The sequence below is a fragment of the Anser cygnoides genome, chromosome 4, assembly GCF_040182565.1.
Source record: "Anser cygnoides isolate HZ-2024a breed goose chromosome 4, Taihu_goose_T2T_genome, whole genome shotgun sequence".
Lineage (NCBI taxonomy): Eukaryota > Metazoa > Chordata > Aves > Anseriformes > Anatidae > Anser > Anser cygnoides.
In genome coordinates this window covers 45,945,001-45,964,339 of record NC_089876.1, presented here as the reverse complement: position 1 = coordinate 45,964,339, position 19,339 = coordinate 45,945,001, and the positions used below count along the sequence as shown (strand labels likewise).

Genomic DNA, 19,339 nt, shown 5'->3' with positions numbered 1-19,339 from the left:
TGGTGCAGTTAATTATATTGCATTTGTAATCAGGCAATAAAAAAAAAACCCTTGAACCACAGCTATATTGTTCCAGGCACCGCAGTCTGTGGACTTCTTCCTTTGAATTTTGTTCCATGACAGCTAGCGGTAATAGGTTCTCACTGTATCCAAAACTCCTGCAGTCTTTTTCAGCCTGCCCTGGCCAGTAGCCCATCAGCTGTTCTACAAACAAACATATATTTCATTCTGTATTTATTTCTTCCTTCTTTTTTGTCCCACTGTGCAAGCAATTATCTCTTGAATCCTTAATAAGCCAATCTAGTCCAGCCCACATGACTATTTTGCTTCTAATCAATTTATTCAGCTCACATAGAGGGATTTATCATATTTACAATATCACAGCTATTTGTGTGGGAGTTATGAAAGGTAAGGAGTAATTTTAGGGAAAGAAAATCCAGTTGTAGGTTTTTGCTGTTTTTGTTGGGCTCCAGTATGCGGGGGTTCGTGCCTCCGCTTGGGAGGGGAAATTCTGGATTTCAGTCAGCAGAGTTCAGATCCACCGAGGGAGGAACAGAAATGTATAATTAAACAAGCAGCAAATCACTTGGAAAAAAAGGATTCAGACTTTTGCAAACTGTCTTTTTTTTCCAGAAGCATTTTCTTAAGTTTTACCATTGTTCTCTAAACCTTGAAGATGGACTTCAGCCCCATCTTTTATCACTTTAAAGTGAATTTATTATCACAAGTGAAGAAAACACAAAAGGCTCAGTTAATCTGGTTAGAGAAGAACCTGTGCAGGATGGTTATTTATGCAAGGTGACTTTTAAACCTGCTGTAAAAATTTTAAATTTAAACATGACTTTTAAATCCACTGCTGTAGCCTCAAGTCCCCACAAGGTGTGCACATGGTTTGGTCTCCACGTTTCCTGGGCCTCGTGTCCCTCACTGCGTGTGCTTGGCGAACACTTTTGGATCCAGGCAACCATCCAGCTCTACTTGAGATTTGACTGCAAATCAAACGAATAACTTCCTTGGCCTGCAGCAAATAAAAAATAAATAAATAAAAAAGGATAATAATGCCTTCTCAACTGGTTCATTTTTGCTATTATTAGGATTTATTGACATAACAGTAGTATTAGGAGGCCCAGCTGAGGCTCCTGGATTGAACTTCTTCCCCGGCTGCCCCAAATCCCCACCCTTCTCCCTGATATTTCTGCTTCATAAATGATATGACAAAGACCTGAGCACAGTGTGCATGGTATTATTCCAATACATGATGGCACTATTCTTACCCTGCCATAAAAATAAGGCCCATGCAAAAACAACACAGGAGTTGTAGAAGCAAGTAACACATGTAAGAAATTTCAAACTATATTTTCTGTATGAATTGCAGTACATGAAAGGGTTAATTTCAGGTTGACTCATGAGAAAGGTATGAGCTGCTAAGACTTGTACATTAAGAGGCTTGGTTTCTGCCATAGCTGCAGCATGTGAGCTGCAGCACATGCTTTGTCTCATTTCAGAGTGAAAAATTCTCCTCTTAGAGTTTCGAGAGGAAAATGTTTTCTTCACAGGCACTTTTGTTCTAATTCAAGTGTTCTTTCTTCAGAGACACACACATAAATCAAGTTTCCAGAAAGACAGTCTGCACCAATGTCAGTGTTAAAACATACCTGGATTTTTTTTGTTGTTGTTCTTTTACAAATTTCAGTATATTTTATTCTTCATCCAGATACTGGGCTCTCCAGAAGGGTATAATCCAGAAGGGATTAGTTCCAGCAAATAGCACAGATGAAAGCTGATATCCAGTATCTGCAAGGGTTTAAATCAAATACAAATGCAGTCACTGTAGATTAAATCCAACCTTGCAAGTGCAAGATTGATGGAATTTGCATCTTTCAGGGTAAACTCTGGAAAATCACAAGGCCTGTCATTAGAAAATTCTCAGTTATAACATTACATATTTATAGCATAGTGGTTGCATTGAACAATGTTTATTGCTAGTTCCCCTTTTAGGGCTAAACCTCATCCAATGCAGTTTAGTGCCTTTCTTCTGGTATAGAGAATGAAATGCCATCTGTGTCACCATACTTGATCATGCCTTTTGATAGAGGGTTGCTGACCATCACTGCTTTGCCCAGATTGAGCTGCTGAATAGTGGCCAGACTCCTCCCGGGGCAGATGTTGCTCTTAATCTTTTTCTGGGGCACATGGGCAGAAGATCCAGAAAAGTGCCATCCATCTGTTTTTGCATTTCCCAATTACTTGAATTTGCAATAATGTAGCTTGTCAGTGCTGTCACCCATAAGACACATTCTCTTATAATTGAATACTGCACCATCTCAGCAGGCTTCTGAGCTCTATTTTTTGATGGAGTCGAGTTCAAAGGAAGATCTAAGGTCTGTGAAGAGAGAGAGGCCCATACATGGCATCTATTTCTCTGTGCCTGTCTCCTCCCATAGAGATTTGGACAAAATCTCCTGTATGATAAAGTTTTCTTCCAACTTTTTTCCACGCTGTTCCTCATACAGCTTCAGGCTAAACTTTTATTAATTAAAAAGAGCTTCCAAAAGGCAGGAAAAATTCCTAGAAGACAGGAGGAGTGAAACTAAGGCAAAGAGCCTTGAGAACTGCTGGAAACAAACAAAACAGACAGAAAAGAGGGAGAAGCAAGCTCTCAGTAGTGTTAAAGGTGGGGAGGAAGAAATCAGGGTTGAGGAGGACATCGATTCCAACAAGCCGTGATTTCTTGGCTGAGGTTGTGCTGTTCTTCACCTTTAGCTAAGCCTAGCTTGTATTAAACAACCTAATTATTCTTGCTTAACAGTCACAGCTCTCTAGCCCAGCCCTGAGGCTCGTTTTGACTGCAGTTTGCTGCTCTCTCCAGGCTCATTTGCTGCAGCCCAAGGCTCTACACCTTGATGATATACCAATGAGCCCTTTGACCTTCCTAGCCTTATCGTAGATGCCCAGACAATGGCTCTTCTGCACCAAAGAGAGCTGAGAGATGTAGGGAGCTGAGAGGCACGCATGCTGGGGACTCTCTGTAAACTCTTGGTAAATTGAGCCCCATAGGGTGCAAGTACTTACCACAGTGAGGCTGAGTCACCAGGAGAGGTTCTGAAATCCATAGTTTTAATCTGAGGAGTGGAGTATATATATATATATATATAAAAAAAAAAAAAGAAATTATAAGTCTTAATGAATGGCTGCTTTGAGTATGGATTATACATTGCTAGCAATATGCCAGTGTTTACAGCACATCATTAGCCTGTTAGAGCTGTAGTGATTGAACTTTTGTGTTTGTTTCAGAAGTGCCACAGTACAACATTTTAGTCTTTCTGCTGCAGTAACCACTGGTTGTTACAAATCCCTTCATGAATGCATTATGGAAAACTGGGGCAGAGTTCTTCACTAGCTAGCCAAGTGCATGCCTGCTGGGGCTTTGTACTAGGAAACAGTGAATAATGTTTTTAAAGCCAAAGTACAGTAGAAACCCATTTTACGCATACAAGCATGTTGCACAAAACTAATTCGCATTGAAGTTCCCTGCTGGTATGTGAAATTTATATCGTTCTACAATGCAAAGTTTATTTTTCAGGTGTTCCTTTAAGTGGGCTCATTCTTGTATCACATTTCACCTGTTAGTGTCCTCAGAATAACTTAGCTCAGTACGTCTATTATTTTGTTGAGTATTCATGTAAAAACGGTCTCACTGTACTTCCCTCTATGATCTAGTGCACAAAATAATATTCTCAAAGGATATACAGTACACATTTAATTCTACCCTGCTTTACTCATTGGTATTATTGCAGGAAAAAAAAAAAAATCATCCTGTTTGACACCCTATGGCTGGGGTGGCAAGCCTATGGCATGGCTGTTAGAGGCAGCACTTCACAACATGCCACTGATGTTGCGACCTCTCTAAAGGGGTTAGGATCTATACATTCTTGGCAAAGCAAAAATATAATATGAGGCTGTAAATAATTACATTATCAGAGAAGTTTGTTAGTTTTATTTGGTAATTATGAATATAAGGTACAGTTTAGAACACGGATCATACAATAAGTAGTGAAATGCTCCATTGTTAAATTAGTAGCATTGGGATAACCTCTGAAAAAATTAGTTCACATAGCTATTTGTTTGAAGTTAATTGTACTTAGAAATGAGGAAAAAATGCAATATTTTAACACTATTGACTGTAAAACATGTAGCTGGTTGAATGATATAAAAAGCAAAGAACTTGGTGCTTTGTTGCTCCTTTTCATTCTTGGGCCAGTCTAAAATTGTAATGAGTAAGTATTCCTTGCTAATAACTTTTACCATGTTGTTCTTCTTCCATTTCGCCACTCCATGTGCTTTATCTCCTGCCCTCCAACAGAAAAAGGAAATGGCAAAATAAATTATAAATAAAAAAGGAAAGAGGACAAATCAATAGAAGATAAGACATTGTATTATGGAAAGGTAAGGACAGCAAAGCAAAGGGAATGGAAAAGTAGGAGAAAGAAAGAAGAATAAGGAAAAAGGAGTCATATTTTCCAAAGAAAAGGGGAACAACACCAAAAAAAGTCTGAAAACAAGTAGCCCCCAACAGCCTAACTATTAATATTTAAATAACTCACCTAATTTTTTTGTCATCTCAGTATATGAATCTTATAACTATACATTAGACATATCTATCATCTTCTTTTTACAGGAAATAATGAATGGAAACCCTGATGAGACCAATGCAAGTTTTGTAGTTAAAGCCTATGTTCTTGGCCACTAAATAAATGAATAAAATGACTAAGAGCATAAGTGTAGAAAAGCAGACAAGTGTGGTAACAGGTAAGCATCACACCATTAACTTCTAGATTACAATCTAGAATTAGCTCTTCCCTCTTTTTTTAGAGGGGTCTGAAAACCAGCATCAGTTTTCCAGCCCTTGGAGCAGCACCCCTGTAGCACTCCTGATGCTCTACAGAGCATCACTCTCGTAGCTACAGATAAGGTGAGAATACATTATGGCTTTAAGATGGAGCTGGTATTTCAGAGCATGGTTGCCAGAGACTTGCTGATCTAGGTGGTTCGTTTGAGTCCTTATCTATAATGGGCATCCTAAATATTTATCTATGTTTTGAATCAAGATGAAATCACCTCACTGTGCACCTAGCTGAGGTCACCATGACATTAATTACAGTACAGGAAAGAACTTTATGCTTTGTTTATTTAAAGAAAAGCAGCTGGATATAAAAAAGTTGTAATTCCATCAGTAATTAGGTCTGGAGCTGCAAATTACATTTCAACATTCACAACAAACAACATATATATACATACACATAACAAGTCGGTTCCTGTACTGTGCCTAGATATGTTGCAAACACATGACAGAAATGGATCATCTTGGAAATGCATGTTTGGCAGTGCTTTCACTGTAAGACTTGATGGCAGCTGGAGGTGAAGCATGCTGGATATATATTGGTCAAGATAAAGATAAAGATATAGGGCTAGATGATACCAACAGATTGTAAGAGATGTGCCAGATGCTGTTTATGACCCTAAGCCCCCACACACATACAACCTGTTGTGTTGTCTCCTTTTTACATTTTCTTAACAAGCTCTGGATTAGTTAAAAATCACTTCTTAAGCCAAGCCACTGGCTTAACAAAATTCTCATTACTTTTCCAACACAGGTATCACGGATATATTGATATCATATTTTACAACTGAAGGTGTGGATATTTGCTTCTGACATTACAATATTTGCTTTACAATTATGACACTTGCAGGAAATGAGAAGAAATTGGAAAACCACAATTTAAATGGAAAAAGAGAGGAATAAAGAAACTGAGACATTTTCTAATGCTCACAGGCAAGGACTACTTGGAAAATCTACATTTTTAGCTGTGCAAATCTGGATCCCAAAAGATGGTGTAACACAGGGTTTGGCCTGAGACATTTCAAAAGCTTGAATGAGCTGAAAAGCTAGATGTATTCATTCAGCAGTACACAGTGTAGTTCTCCTCCAAGTTATTCTAAAATCTGTACTATCCGGTTACAGTAAGACACATTAGTAGCAGAGCAGGGGTAGATGCCAGTAACTTTTGCAATTTCTTCAGAGGCCCCTGACCATAAGTGAGCTTTTCGGACTCTTTTTCTATCATTCCTGCTAAAGGCAGACTTGAGTCAGGAGCGTGGAGAAAACTGGTTGCTGATTAACCTGTTTGACTTGTCACCTAAGAGACTTGTGATATAAAATATTGCTTGAGCTTTTTAAACAAATAACTGTAATTTCCATTTAATTGATTTTTGACCTTGCACTGCAATTATTCAATGGTAATTTACCTGAGCGTAGAAGAACAGCAGCTGCATACAAACTGTTAAGAAAAATGCTGTAAAAAAGATATGTGCACCAGAGAAAGACTGCATTTATTACAGGCTAGCTTACATTTGTGCAGTAGCCAGTTGAATACCGTTTCCTTTTCCTTCGATGCAATTATCAAAGGCAACATAATTCACAAGGAAAACTTTGAGAAACGTATGGAAGTCTGTGCTATGAAAACAATAAAAATCCTTGTTTGAAAGCAGTTCTATTGCTTTATTTTTAGGACTGTTTTTTATTATTTATTATAAGACCCAGGAGCATGCTTAGGATTTTACAGAACAAAAAGGAATTGCAGGTCCCCACCCTGAGCAGCACACAGCCCAGGAGAATGAAGACAGGATTAATGCATAGGAGGCCAAATTCTGTTCTTTGTCGAAAACACCCACAGTTTAAGAATGATGTGGCTCAAATTCTGTCCTGGATATTCAACCCATGATTTTGGATCTGAGAAAAAAATCCTATTAACCATTCATCATAATCTGCATGTCTTAATGATCGGACTATGTCTTTTTAGGTTGATTACAGGATATACAGTAACAATGATTATCACTGTTATTACTATCCACAGTCACGATAATCTGTATTGCAGCCTTGCATGGAGACTCACATAGGACAGATTGTTTTCTACCATTGTACACAAGCTGCTGTAATATGTGAAGAATTGCCTTTTTCTTAATTAGGGTGTAAAAGGAGATTGGCTTTTGCAGAATAAACAGGAGAAAAAAGGAGAAGAAGCTGAGCAGTTCTGGTCTTGAGTTTCTATTCCTCCAGGCATAGAACAGCAGTCAGTGCTTGTTTGAGAAAAACATTATTTACCTACTGGATAAATTGTAAATCACCTCTCCAGGTCTTGAGCCATCCTGAATTTATTCCTACAAGTTATATCAAACTTCAAGAATATCCTAAGATCTCTTCGCTGGAAACTGGAAAAACAAAGAAAAGCTTCACTGTGAAAGGGTGAAGAAAAAATCCTAAAATCAACTACATAAATCACGGCCATGACTTGAATGAACCCTTTGAAATTAACTGATAAAGGATTCAGTTATACCCTTGAAATCAGCTGTCTGTCACAAGCCCATAATCTCCATGCAGTGGGATAGAATTTGGAGAATGGAATTGCAGGAGTAAATGAGAATTGACCTTGATTCTCAGGCACTACCAATATCCCATTTTCAGATTGGTTGCCAAGATGACAATATCGTGGTGTATATCGGTGAGGAGAAGGGGTGTATGCAAGGTCCTTCATTCAACCTTTCCCTTCCCTTCAGGAGATGAGCTGCACAAAATATGCCCACAGTTCGTATTCTTACTGCAAGTGCTGGCAGAATGTAAGAGTCCTTGCGATTTGTCTCCTATATTTAATCAAGGGGCCCATGCTGTCCAATAATGCACTGTTTTACTGCCGATTTTCTGCCTGGATACTGGATGAGATTCTTTGGGTTTATGCTCATAGCATTCACATTTGAAGTATCTTGGTTTGGGGTTAGAAAGCCCTATATCAAGCAAGAATTGTCCCAGCATTGACAGCAAAGGAAGGCAAGAGCAGTCATCTCATGTAACTAGAAAAAATGAGCTTGTGAGAAGCATTAATGCCACCTGCACTGGTTACAGCCTGCCTCAAAGACTCTTTCCGTGAGTGAAGTAAGCATAACTGTGGTCTAAGCATTAGACATTTACAGCTTCCACTATGTTTATACCAGAGGAGATAAAGCTGGGGGCTCCATGTTTGTGGTAAGGGAACTGCTGAAAGGAAATTAAAGGGTGAGATCGAGGGAAGAAGCAAACACAGAGGACATAGATGCGTCTTGTCAGAAATGCTGATTACTGTGGAATGGGAAACCCCAGCAAAACTAGGAATAATGGTGTCTCTTTAAAGAACACAGGTCCTGAGAGAAGGGAATCAGAACAAGACCGGGATGTAGTGGCTCACAAATTCTGCGACTTTCTGAAGAATAGGATCATCTCTCTCTACAAGTACTAAAAAAATGCATCCTGCTAACAGTGATGTATAGTGCAGAAATAAAAGGTCTCTACAGAATGTTTTTTTAGCACAGAGAAATATATAAGGTGTTAAATATTTCAGGGCCAGTCAGGAAGATCAATGAATGGGTTTATAACAAACATCCATCTAGGAAAATATTCATCAGTGATACGAAGAGAAGTAATTGCAACTAAGTAGGACAGCTAGCTCAAAAACAGGACATGCAGTGGACAAAATTAAGTCACAGAATAGCAGTCATAGATGTATAAGAGAAATGAAGGTTGCCAAGAGATGGCAAATGGATGTGATCACAGCATTTTCCTGGACAAGACAGATGAGCAAAGTACAAGGCAGAGAAAAATGACAGTTGCTCTCGTACTTCATTAGTTACTTGGTATCAGCAGCTGCTACTACTAATATGATGTTATCTGTATCTACAATCAAAGTTCTATATTTTCAGTTGATTTGCAACATAGGATAGAGCTCCTGTTTAAAAGAGAAATGTGCACTCATTAGCGCTAGTGAGACTGCGTTGTGGCAGAGCTTTGCACAGAGGGTTGCTGCTGGGCTTCTGGTGTAGCTGCTCCAGATGGAGCAGAGCAGGGAACTCGTGAATTAATTCCTGTTTTGAAAATATTCTCCATGGGATCACTCATAAAACACATACTCCGTTTGCACGTGGAACAGAAATAGGTAACAATCATCAGACTCGGATCTCTGCATACCTCACAAAACTGCATGTACACTGTTCTCTCTGTGCTGTTGTTTGCTACATGAATAATCATAGTTTCCTGGTATAAACCCACATATGATTACTGAAAAATTATGGGGAAAAGAACAGAAAGAAGTGGCAACTTGAGGGAATGCCAAATAGGCTTATGTGGCTCAGAAAGTGTCATTTTTTCTAACTCTGTGAGTTGATCAAATAAAGTGTGTTATCTGTCTATATAAAGCTTGGCTGTCCTGTTTATCTGTGAAAAATAAAGGAGGAGAACTAGGCTTTGGATTCTATTAATTATACACATGTACATAAGAACATTTATATGCATATATAATCATATAATCATCCTCAGAGTTGCAATCAGTCCTGTCCCAGTTGTGCTGGCTAGGAAGTTAACATAGAGCTAGAAATAGCCACTAAAAAACAAATCCTGTGGTCTCAATGGGAACATGAATGTTCCCAAGTTACAAGCACAGGAGGCATCCAAAAAACATGTTCCCTTTGTTTGTTTCCTTCAAAGAGCTAAAAATAAACCAACCTGTAGTTTATGAATGTCTGAGAAATATAACAGCAAAAGAGAGTTTCATGGAATAATTCTATGAATCCAAGTTCTCCCGAGCTGCTGCTGCTGCTTAAAGGTTAGCAGTAATGAAGGAGTGCCAGTGAACAGGTCAGGAAATATGACTGGTAGGAAGTCTGGCGGTAAATATGCCTGGCTGCCCACCTGGACGTGATGTGAGGTGACTGAGTGACTGATTCAATATGCCTGAGCATGAGTAAAAGAGCATTGCGATTCAATATGATTGCAAGGATAAAAGATCATGTGTGTAAATGATTATCTCACTGTCTGTACAACTAGAAGATGAGGTGGAATGACAGGAGTAAATGGAGGAAAACGGGAACATCTGAAGTGCAGAATAAGTGGTGACAAAAAATGGTCCCAGATGGCCCATTTCTGATAATCAATGGAAAATCCATATTAGCAATAGGCTTATGAGTAGGATGGAAGTACACCAGTGCATGAATTTAACATCCTTTGCACCTGACTTATCCCCAAGATCAAACAAGTCAAATTGTGATATGAAGAGTAATTGCAGCGAGCTCTTACTATTAAATTATTTTTGACAGGACTTTCTCAAATGGAGACTCTCCTGACTGCTCCAAAGTGACTTTGTAAACAGGCATGCAGGACACATGCGAAGGAAGGGCTGCCTCTTCCAGCCATCCTTGCAATATGTCTTGTATGCTTTTTGAAGAGGAATGGGGGGAATATTGGAGGCAAGACACCTCTTTCTGCCAGGGAATTACTAGATGTACAAGCTCCTTGATTCATTAATATATATTCAGTTTCAAATTACCTAGCTATTGCATGTTACCTTAATCTTCTTCGCTCTTCCTTGAACAGTCTCATCTGCTTTTGGGTGGAGGGCATTAACCAGGATTATAAAATCCAATTCATTCATCCTCATTAACCATTTTGTTCTCTGTTGTTGTGCAGGAAATTCCAACACAAGGCAAAACAGTGGCAAACAAAACCCTTTGACACAGCCGTGTATGTGAGGGAAGTGCAAAGACAGTTCACAAGACCACCTGTCTACCCGACAGATACAATGAACAGAATATCTGTAAGTACCGCAACTCTCAGCATGCAGTTACTCTGGATAAAACCACAGCCCTGCTCTGGGATTGTAATGGCAGAATTACCTTCAGACTGATCCACCCTCCCTCCATAGGATTTACAACACTACAACTACAATAAAATAAACACACAGAAATGTCTCTGTGTATGTGTCTGTCCATCCCTCTATCTCAATATAACTGAAAACAGTTAATAAGTAAATAACTGAGATATTCCTGCTCTGAAAGAGACATTATTTTCTTCAATTTTCCTTAACCTGAAAGTTGATGGGAATTAGGTACTTTTCTTCCAAATTTAAACAAGTTTATATTGATTTTTTCTAGTATTGTGTGCAAGAGCAATTTTCAGTATCTTGTAAAATACTAAGTGTTTTAGGGTTTCAAATATGCATTAATCCTTTCTTGGTTCTGAAAGATTAAAACCAACCTTTTCTTATATGATTGCATTTAGATGCCATTGGGATGTTCAAAAATTATAGAAATACAGAGATTGGTACATATTTGGTAAACCACCTAGTTTCCTCCCATTGCCAGCAGAAATGGTGAATGGAGAAAATTATATACATTATTTGTTTGTTTTTTTTTTTTTTTTAATGGTAACTTTCCTAAAGAGCTGAACTGGAAGAAGAAAATCCTGCCTTACCGAAGGCAATAGCATGCTCTCAAAATGAAGAATAGCAACAGCAGTCAACATTACATACCAGAAACCTCCTGTTACTCTCACAGTTGACAGTCATGTCTTTTGGGATGGGAACATTATCCCAGATTTATGTCTGGGGCATAAACACTGTGTTTCTACTGATTATGTGATTATGCAATTGGAAAAGATAAGCAATCATAAATTTAATATTAGAATACTGTTTATGAAATTAGACAAGAGGCTGCTACTCTCTGAGCAGCTTCCAATGTTAAAAGCAGCTACAACAACAATGACCAGGAATAAATCTTAAAGTCACTTTATATCACCTTTTTCTTTCCTTGGACTAACTTTTACACAACACACCTATATAAAATAATACTACAGAAAGACCTACTCTTCTCACCTTGGAGCTACAGGGAAAAAAAAACACATACATATTTCCAGGTTTTTTGCAATGCCACCAGTGTTCCTCTGGAGGGAAACTTTCTGGTATGGCTCCTTCCTTCTGAGGAGGAGATACGAGGTCTGAGCATTGACTGAGGTGAACTTCAGAGGAGCAGACAGAACCAGGGAAGTGTGAGATCTGTAGCCAGAAGCCTCGTCCTCACCTCCGACAGCCCATGCTGTGAGTTGGTGCAGGAGGGCAGGTCCTCCCTGGCTGCTGCAAGCTGCTTTGCACAGCCTCAACAAAGACCACAAAAGTGGCTTGCTTCACAGGACCATAGTTCTCACCTTCTCCTGAGCTCAGGCAGCAAGAGGCACTCTTCAAAGGTTGCTTTATAAAGCTTTGCATTGGTGACACGGTGACTCCTTTCCCTTTTGAGAGAGCCATGTCTGCTCTGTTGCATCCCCCAAAATGAAGTCAACAGGTAGCTAACCATCATCTGCTTAAAAAAGTCTGCAGACGTCTCTCACAGTTAACAAGAAAAGAAACTGAAAAGCAGTTTAGAAAGGGTAAAATGCTTCAGTTAGCTCATTTCTGTCACTAATACTAAAAGTCTCCTACTAATTCATTCTGTGGTAGGGTGCAGATGGAGGTCCTCCTCTTGCCTGCTACCACTCCCTCCCCTTCCCTCAGTGAGCACTTTGCCCTTGTGGCACTTGGAGCCTGAGCCCAGGCTGTGATGAAGAGATAGATTGGGGGGCGGATGGGAATGAAAAATAATAATGCTGCAATTCATAATTCTGTCATCAGGCCCAGTTTGATAACTTGCATAAAATACATTATTGACGAGGGCTGCTTTAGGAATAGAGATTGTTCTGTTGCCACATTTGTGGCTCAGTGAAGGAGACAGTAATGCAGGAGCAATAAAATGTATGGGGTCTTGTGATTTCGTGATTAGGTTTTATATTATGATTGTGGCAAGTTGTTGTTTAATGGCCAGGTTTCCTTTCCACTTAAGTCAATGGGGCTTTTCTGCTGATTTCACAGTTATAGATTCTTAACTTTTTCTTCACTTATTTGATGATTTTAGATTTTATATAATGTCTGTCAATTGGAGTTTCAGCAAGTTCTTGGTGATCCATCAAAAAGGCCAATAGGCTTTTACCATCTTGTCAGCTATTTTATTAGCTTCCTTTATTTTAGAGTATTGAAGTTCATGGGTAATAATTTTTCCTCTCCTTTTGTTGACAGTGGGGATTCTTGCACCAGATTTTAAATAATGCCTGAGTCTAAGCAGCTCTATTAAAGCTCAGTCTGAAGAGAAAGCAATTATGTCACCTTATCTGGGATTTTTCCCTCTGTCTCTTGCTCTCTCTGATGATCTTACAGAGAAAATAATTTATGAGACATTAAGAGTCAAAACAAGCCCTCAGAGATGCAAAGGAGTACTAGGACTTGCAATTAGACATTACGTTGCGTGAGTGTAACTAATCACAGAGGTAGCTTTCCTTTTCCAGCAGTAAGACATGACCAGAATTGTCAAGGTTGTGGGTTGTGGGTGTGCAGAACAGGAAAAGACACCTCACATGTCATTTGAAGAACCCATCACTCAATTCTGGATTGAGAAGACAGAGAGGAAGACAGATTTTTTTTTTTTCTCCAGTTTTCAGTAATAAGTCATGGGCAGTGAAACAGGAAATTGCAGGAGGCATAAAGACAGAGATCCTGAGCCTGTGTCCAAAAGCTTTTCATCTGTCATCTTAAATCCTGACAAGATCAGTTCTAACAGTATGAACTTTATGGGTAGTTGGTGGCCTGTCTGATAGTTGCTAGTTTAAAAGGAAACAGACCTTTATGCCACCACTGCAGAGCATGATGCCTCTTCTATGGATCATCATCAGCAAAGAGGCTGTGAAATCAGCTTTTGGACTTCCTCTTCACTATATATAAGAGGACAGAATGAGAAAATTCATACCAGCAAGTACTCCGTGTTTATGCCATAAGAAAACACTCTGACATTTTAGATTACATTTTGTAAAAGTCGCTTGGTGCAAATGATGTTGAAATACCATTCAGTTTCCTCTCTGCCATGACTCAATGTTGCTTTGTCAAAAATAAGATATTTTGAGGGCTTCTTATTATTGTGAATGTCCTGTGGCAGAGATGACACTTAGTGGTGTTTTTCTGAAAAAGCATCCTTTGCACTACTACTGTGCTTGTTTGTTTGTTAACAGCTATTTCTGGACTGTGAAGTCAGGAGACATACAGTGAGGACCATGTTCAGGCTTAAATCCACCTAAGTGTATTGATGAGGAGGCTTAGCAGAATATGTACAGAACTTGAGATCTTGGTCTAAAGTATTTTTCCACTAATTTAATGGATGGTGTCAAATAACTCACTGAAATGTTTTCCTTTTTTCCATACTAGGATAAGAGGACAAGTTTTTAATTGGTCTTGTTAATGTATTTGGAAGGTGCAGTAGAGAAAACCCACATTATCTGTAGTCAGTGCTCAAACAAAATGTAGGACAGGCTGCAGGATTAGAGCATATGAAATTGCACACTATGCAGACTGGACTTTCAGCTGGGAAAAACCTGCAGCAAATATACACATTACCCCCCCCCCCCCCCAAGACAACATTTGGGGGGCTTTGCTGGACGCTGCCATGGGGCAGACCCTGCACAGACTTCCTCAGGTAAGGCCAGCCTTCTCTGCTCCTTTTCTGTCTTTATTATATGGTGAGAGTCACACCTAGGAGGCATGGCTCATTATGTCAGTGAGGACTTTCTCAAATTCTTTGAAGCTGTAAAGCATAATTTGAGCTTTAAAGTGTAATATGAGTACTAACAAACACTTCTCCACGTCATTTTTGAAGTGGGTTTTTGAAACTTTTCTCTTTTCTTGTAGAGTAGTCACTTAGAAACAGAAAAGATAGATGGCACCTGTAGCTGTACTTCACTGAGGGAATAATTAGTAACATTCCCCTTCAAAAAATGGCACTCACCACTTCCAGCCTTGCCAAGAGCCAGAAGGCAGTCCAGAGAAACCACCTCCCAGGGAAAACGTTGCTCCAGAGCAGAAAACTTCATCCAAGGGGAAGGCCTGGGGAACATCCGAGTCCTGCAGCACTCTGGCTTTCTCAGGGTGATCTCCAAATGTTTGTATGCTGTGGGGAAAACCCTCCGGGGTGAAAGATTTATTAAGACATTTTTCCAGCTGCTGCAAGGCGCTCCTCCAGCAAAGAGGGAGAGCCCTGTGCCTCCTGCCCTTGCCCAGTGCTCCCTGCAGCAAGCTGGGACTGCCAGAGCTCAAAGCAGGCAAAGTGTAGATAAACCTGTACAACAATCAGGGCAGCCTCTAGGCTCTGATGCTGCTATAACACCAGAGTTTTTTTTTAATGTACAGCTGCAGCACAAGCTTCCCCTGTGCTGCAGTGCCTCCTCCAGCAGCACCTGGCCCAAGACCATGAGGGAAAAAAATCCCGAACTGCTCAGGGGGTTGTCAGCATGGGTCAGCAGAGCATTACAGGACCGGTGTGGTGGAGACGGGCAAAGTGTCCCCTTCTGTGCTGTGCTCTCACCATGACAGGGAGTAACACCAGCTGATGTTGTTTTGCCAAAGTTAAAGCGATTTGTGGATCTCTGTCACGATGCTGCTCAAACAACTTTCTAATCTGCAACTTTTCTAAAAAATGCACCCACCATTTCATTTAATACCAATGTGTACAGTATTTCATAAAGTACCGTATTGTGTATGTAGATGTATCCTTATGTGTTGATCTCAACCACAATGTTTTACCATAAATAGGAGAGTCATAAAAATTCTAATTGAACATAACAGTACTCAGAAAGGGGGACACATTTTGGGAAGGAGCACACTGTTTACTTCTGCTCTGTGAGGTGTATGGGACACAAGGCAGCCAGACGCAGCAGTGAGCTACCCCAGATGGCATCCTGCTGCAATGCCACTCTGCTCTGGTCAGTGGCATTATCCTGCCACTGGGAGCAGCTTCCAAACCTACAATGAGCAAAACTGTAAATCGTACGTAGCTTCTCTCCCTGGGGATGTATGTGTGCTACATACACACAACAATACTTCCAGCTGAGAAAGCCATTCCCAGTGTGCCTTTTTAATAGGAGGAAACTAGAGCTTAATACAAATACTTTGGTAGCGTGCACTCCAATTCTGCTTAGCAAAGCTCCGTTTTCCTGTTTTAAATTCAGAGCTTCAGATCCCTTGATCCAAGAGGTTAAATACTTCAAATCACATCAGTGCCCTAAGATTGTGAAGGGCCAGCTCAATAATGATGACCGCAAGTTGAAACATTAAGAATGCAAATTATCGGCCAATTGACAACTGTTAAGCTGTATTAAAGAGTATGCTGATTCTGCTTAGCAGATACACAGATAGAAATGATGCTACTGTGATTTTATATATATATTTATTTATTTATTGCAGGGTGTGGGAGTGGTAGGGTTCAAAGTACAGAGAAAGCATTTGTTCTCTTGTCTGTTCACGTGCTGTTTTGAAAACAAGGAACAGTATCACCTCAAGAAATCTGCAGCTGGGATCTGTCACGAGGCAGTGTCCTTATTAATAAATACAGGATGGTGATGAGTAAAGAAGAAAACATTGAACGAAGTTTTAGTTCAACAGTCAATAAGTTGTACAATACCAAATGCTCCTTGTTAGACCAGTTTAATACTTTCTGTGAGTCATAGGTGGCATATTATGGAATTGAAAGACAATGGCCTCTGCTGACTGTTTGCTAAGATCTCATAAATTCACCAAGCTGATAAAGCTTGTCCGAGTACTTCTGTATATCACATTGATTTCATCTCTTCCTTTCATCAAGAAAAAACAAAAATGAAAAATAAAAAAACTGTGTAGAAATTCTTCTGCTTTGAATGTGCAGATGAGATTTCTTTACAAATACAGCAGCCAGCATGCAAGGAAGAGTACTTCTCACGTGTCCATTTATTTATTTCTAAGTGGAAGCACGTTCTGCTTTAAAGCCTTCTGACACAAATGTGGAAACCTGATGATGACCTCAAATCAAAATGTACCAACCAAAATATGTCCACTTCCTCTTCCTGCCTCTGCAATTTATTGCTGCTGGAAGGCAGAGATTTTAATGCTACTGTTAAATTTAAAAAAAAAAAAATCTGGATGATTTTATGACACCATCCACACATCCCACTCTGGTATTGCACAGTTCACAGGGTGAATTACATTTTAGCTGTTATATGGCACTTCACCACTGACTCCAACAAAAGGAAAGATCAAACCTCATCTTCTTCATCTGAATTGAATCTTGTGTCTCTGCCAGAGTGTCCATCCTGCACTCCTGCTCTTACCAGAGCCAATCTGCTATGGTAAATCCTACGTTCATGCTGCATCGGTATTTTTTTTTGTAATAGTGGAGGAGTACATCATAGTGAAAAAGCTGAATAAGGCATTAATGTCAGTCGGTATGACTGCATCATCTTACTGAAATGTTACTCTCATCATATGATGTCTGATGCTTTTGTGGCCTATGAGTATCTTATTCACTGACAGATGCAATAACTGCAGGCAGCCTGCAAGCAGAAATCCAACCAAATATAAATACAGTAACAGTACCTGAGCAGTGTTTTTTTGGAAAAATAATTTTGAAATGCACAGATATAAATACCCACCTTGCACAACACCACTGAGCCAATCACATAGTTTTTGTTCATAACTTTTAAATGATTGTTTCCAAACATCATGAGAGAGTACTTTGTGCTTTGGTATGGAAATTAGTGACACAGAACTATTGACGATATTGCAAAACTATATACATTGAAACTTAATCTTGCTGGTATCTTCCTGGTGTAAAATATAAATTCCTAGTAAGATGATTCTTCGGTGAATTAATTTCTAATGCACAAACCAGCTTGTGACATTCAGTGATTTTTCTCTGGCTATCACCGTTGCTGTTTTTGATTAGCCTTCCTTACAAAAACAGTTTGGAGTTCTGGTGCAGTCTGTTAATTTTTGAGACACTTCCTTTGGAAACGGTGCCTATGGACTGCCCGCATCCAACCAATATCTTTACTTGCTTTGCCCTCAGTACTTGGAAGTCATGTTTTCCTTGGTGTTTAAAATACCAGGTTCTGTGAGATAAAGCACAATGAAGCTCTTTTGGAGAAGCATCTGGAATTCATCTGTGTAAAGAGTGAGTATAGACATGTAGAAGATAGTGTTTCTAAAATGATTATCCGCCTTCTTGACTTAATAAAATTTTATAGAACTCCAGATTCAAGTTAATGCAGCTCTGAAACAACCAGCTGTATTTATAACATAAAGTAGCAACTAATCACAATCTCATTTACTGCACCTCAAAGTACTTTACAAAGGAGGTAAATATCATTACCCCTAATATATGAATAGCAAAACTGGCAGACAGAGAAGCATGACCAACCACATTTCAACTTTTTCATAAAGCTTTTATAGTCTTTCCAAAACAGAAATCACAGATGCCAGCCAAGAAACCAACATCCAACACAGCTCAATGAGAGGATGATAGATAACTATGTTACACGATTGTCTCAGATTTCTAAAATGGTTAATACAGTACTGTATGTGACATGAGTTTGCTGTACTGTATTACACACAAGGGAAGTCACCAAAAAGAGAAAGACCGCTGCTATTGTTGAAAATATTTCCTGATTCATGTCCAGAGTGAGACCATGAAAAATAGATCTGAAACCAGCTACGGCTGCTGAATGCTGAGAGAATTGAGAACAGCTCTCACCTAAGGAGGCTGATGTGACCCTTTTGGAGTTGTAAGTAGTTTGTTCAGACAATAACAAACATGTAATGGGAAGTTCCTCTGAAGAGTGATCGTCTTCCTTCTGCGTGAATTGAATCTCCCCCTAGTAGCTCAAGTGTTTATAGGAATGTCACGTTACGCAATTCCTGACATTCAGGTACTGTGTCTTTGACTGTGTGGACCATAGCCGTAATTTGGAGGAAGTCTGATAGGAGTAAGGAAGTCTCTTTGCTGTCCCTAGCCCATGAGTTAGCACTAAAACAATGTGATAACTGCATTTCCTGAAACAAAATAATAGAGATATTGGAATGATATCACCACTGTTTCCTACTGCAAAAGCATTATGATTGTTTCGCGTATGTTATACAGAAATCTTAATGTCAAGTACTGTTTCTTAAATAATATTTTTAAAATAATAAATTAAAAATGAAATTTAGGTTAATACGCAAATCTTCAACTTTGCTATACAACAATTTCATTTCTGAGCATGAACAACTATTTTTATCACATCCTCCAGGTATGCAGGGTGTGACAAGCTTTTTAAGCTTCCCAAAACAGTTTTGCCAATGCACCTTCACCTTGATTTGGAACTTCCTTATTATTCCAGTCTCAGGCTTTTCTTGATGAGAAATGACATGTTGTGCCAAATTGCATAGCAGTCTCTGCATCAGTAAGAGCACTGTAAAAATTAAGGCTCTGTCATTTTCCAGTTGCATCAAATAATGTAATTTCACATGAAATCGTGGCTGAGTTTCATTCCCAAAAGGCAGTTCAGCATGGTCACCACACAGTAAGCGATCTGCCAGGTTAAGCCGACATTTGAATCTAAATT

General features: G+C 39.3%; 1 long non-coding RNA gene across 1 annotated transcript in view; it reads left to right on the top strand.

Annotated features, from left to right (window-relative positions):
- The first annotated feature begins 4,267 nt into the window (after window positions 1–4,267).
- The window catches only part of LOC125183699 (uncharacterized), a 26,521-nt gene continuing 11,449 nt past the window's right edge, over window positions 4,268–19,339 (top strand). Inside the window, exons 1-2 of the long non-coding RNA XR_007166137.2 lie at window positions 4,268–4,809; window positions 10,547–10,673. This is a non-coding gene — a long non-coding RNA (uncharacterized lncRNA). The remainder of the gene's footprint in view (window positions 4,810–10,546; window positions 10,674–19,339) is intronic.